The sequence below is a fragment of the Salvelinus alpinus genome, chromosome 9, assembly GCF_045679555.1.
Source record: "Salvelinus alpinus chromosome 9, SLU_Salpinus.1, whole genome shotgun sequence".
Taxonomy (NCBI): Eukaryota; Metazoa; Chordata; class Actinopteri; order Salmoniformes; family Salmonidae; genus Salvelinus; species Salvelinus alpinus.
In genome coordinates this window covers 45,558,219-45,561,506 of record NC_092094.1, presented here as the reverse complement: position 1 = coordinate 45,561,506, position 3,288 = coordinate 45,558,219, and the positions used below count along the sequence as shown (strand labels likewise).

General features: G+C 39.9%; 1 long non-coding RNA gene across 1 annotated transcript; it reads right to left on the bottom strand.

Moving 5' to 3' along the window:
• Nucleotides 1-1,666: 1,666 nt before the first annotated feature.
• LOC139584042 (uncharacterized) lies at nucleotides 1,667-2,565 on the bottom strand. The gene is made up of 3 exons (XR_011676672.1): nucleotides 2,333-2,565; nucleotides 2,048-2,122; nucleotides 1,667-1,856 (listed from the first exon to the last, which is right to left on the bottom strand). It is a non-coding gene; the product is annotated as an uncharacterized lncRNA (long non-coding RNA).
• Between the last annotated feature and the right edge of the window lie 723 nt (nucleotides 2,566-3,288).

Below are 3,288 nucleotides of genomic sequence, written 5' to 3'. Positions count from 1 at the left end.
AAAACAAAAGGGCAAAAAAGCACAATGGGGGCATCTATTGACCAAAACCGGAACAATCCTGGCCAAATCCTGACAGAGACTTCAGGAGAAAATCCTAATGCTAGTGTGGATGTATGGGCGTAGGTTAAGAGAATATTATAAAAGGGACGTCTTTGTATATGCGCAGGAGAGCTCTCGCAAATAAAATTGGATTTGACTAATTGTGAGATGGGAATTCTGTCTGTTTCATTTAAACCAGAACGTTAAAACCTCTGGGTTTCAGACCTAAAAAGATAATTGCAATTTATGAACATTGATTACTGAATTACATAACAGAACGGAGGAGTCTTTACATCAAGTTTCCTGATGCTGCTGGCCAAGCCAACGATAAAGTGCAATTCTATGATTATGGGCACTTCCCAGGAGTGATTGGCTGTATAGATGGATGTCATGTTCCCATCAAGTGTCCATCAACTCCTGATGCTGAGGAGTACAGGAACCATAAGAACTGGTTTTCCATCAATGTTTAGGGTGTATGCACTCATAATTGAGATTTTTCAAACATTCTTGCCCATTGGAAAGGTGCAACTCACAATTCAAGTATTTTTCTCACCTCTTCATTGTGTGCTCAGTTTCAGAGAGGACAACATAGTGGACTACTACTTGGTGACAGTGGACACGGTCAGAGTAACCTTTTATTCACTCCATACATAAATCCCACAACAGCTGAGCAGCAGATACAACAGAGCTCATATCCGCACGAGAGGGATGGTCAAGCGTTTGTTTGGAGTATGGAAAAAAATGGATTCCAGTGTTGACGCAATTCACTGTTTCAAGCCAAGAGATGCTGCAAGGTGATCATTGCTACAGCTGTGCTGCACAACTACCTGACACAGCATTGCTCCTCCAATAGAAGATCAGGATCAAGCAGATGTGCCCATGGCTGAGGCAGGCAATGACCAACGAGGACTTGCACACGGAGTTGCTTTCACATTGCAGCACTTCAACCAGATAAGAAGCATTTAAATATGGAATGTATTCATTATGGCTCATTTTTGCTTTGTTTGTTCTGTACAAAATTCGAAAAGTGTGCAGCAAAATTAAATGAGTGACTAAACCAAGGCTGATTTAAAATGTAGTTCATGGTGATTAAAATACTCACTCATGAATATCCAAGTGACAAAACTTTTTTTTTTTTTTTTTTTTACATATATTGTTCACCATGGCTGGTAATCACAATTGTCTCATTACTGTATCTTTTTTGGATCATACCTCCCTCTTCCAACTTCATATCCAATTCAACCTGTAGAACTCTCATTTCATGTTCTACCTTCAGATATGACATTTTATGCTCATGAAATTCTCTGGCTAACTTTTCATGCATGTCATCTTGTTTGTTCTCTGCTGAAGGTGGTGGCAGCATCTTCTCTCAGGGATGTTATAGCAGATGGAGGGTACACACTCACTGTGCACTGGCTCTTCCAACCTGTTCAGATTCCTTTCCTCTGGAAAAAGAACACTGTCAGAAGCACAAATAAACTCACATGGTCCTTAGAATGAAAGAATAATAACAATTGACACAGACAGTGGAATATATTTACCGGAGGAAGTAACCAATTTACTTTCTTTGGTATATATGTATCACGGCACAAGGCGAGACCCAGATGCAGACACCGGAGGCAGATGGTTGGAGTCTTAGATGTTTATTGATCCAAAAAGGGGAAGGCAAGAGAATGGTCATGGACAGGCAAAAGGTCAAAACCAGTTCAGAGTCCAGGAGGTACAGAGAGGCAGGCAGGCTCGAGGTCAAGGCAGGCAGAATGGTCAGGCAGGCGGGTACACAGTCCAGAAACAGGCAAGGGTCAAAACCGGGAGGACTAGCAAAAAGAAAATAGAAAAGGCAGAAGCATGGGAAAACCACAGTGGTTGACTTGGACATACAAGATGAACTGGCACAGAGAGACAGGAAACACAGGGATAAATACACTGGGGAAAACAAGCGACACCTGGAGGGGGTGGAGACAATCACAAGGACAGGTGAAATAAATCAGGGTGTGACAATATGTACCATTTGTGCTCAGTTCTTCATCTGAACTGTCCAAATGGTCATCGTCTGGTATACCATCCAGAGGTTGCTGGTGCTCTATTATTCCCAACAGCAAGTCACTCAATTCATCAGTCTTGTATTTTTTTGGTGGTCCACCACCAGTAGTAAAATTAGTATTTTTAAAGGCAGTTTAAGGTTAGTCTATAGTCACATAGTCTATAAAGACATATCATTCAATATAAGTGATGTCACAAAAATAATGAATATTCAAAATGTGAAATACTGAAAATGATGAAGATATCTCACCTGAAGTGGTTGTTCCCTTCTTGTGGTTACGTTTTTATTTGCATTGAATTCACTGAAAATTGCAGCCCAACCACTCTTTCTTTGCCCAGTAGCAGCAGTACGGTTTTTATTTTCAATAACTGGATTGTTCGACAAAATTTGTTCTAGTAGCGCTTTTTCATACTCACTAAAGTTTTTTGAACAAATTATTTTTGCCTCTGCCATTATTTTGTCTCAAGATTCACACCAGTAATGGTGTTTTCTATTCCATTCCGGGTTTTTATGAGCACCATTAGACCAACAGCATGTGCTCATACTTAACCTAATCAGGCTTAACACAGGTGTTCTCATTTAGGCTTACTTACCTTACGCCAGGACTCCATAGTCTCCGACTAAGCCAAATTTAAGACACGTTCATGAAAGATACTTAAATGTCCTAGTACACATTAAGGCCTACTCCTGGCTTAATCTAAGCCCTGTCTTTGAAACCGGCCCACAATGTATTACATTTTGAGTTTGCATCCCAATATTACACTTTATATACATCACAGAAGACTGAAATATAACAAAACTCTTTGACATAGAAACACCGGATTCTCAGCATAAAACAATGAATAATGTTTACTAATGATGAAATTATGAAAAATATTAATAATATTCCACCCATGATTTCACTATAGGGCGATTTGGTCATTCGACTATAGGAAAGTGCTACAGGCTGTGATGTTTAAACCTTCAAATATGTCTAGTAAGTCATATTTGCACAAAAGTCTTGTGCTATAAAGGTTTTGCATACTTTGAAGCCAGTAGTATTGAAAGTAGCGCTCGAGCCAAAAAGGGTCGGCAAAAATTGTGCACAATTGTGTAAAACATCAAATATGTGGATCACGTGGTTGTCCTCGAGCCCTGTTGCATGTGCACAAAGGGGGAATTCCAATCCGAGTTAAGTACGAGTAAATGGAACGGAATTCCTTTTC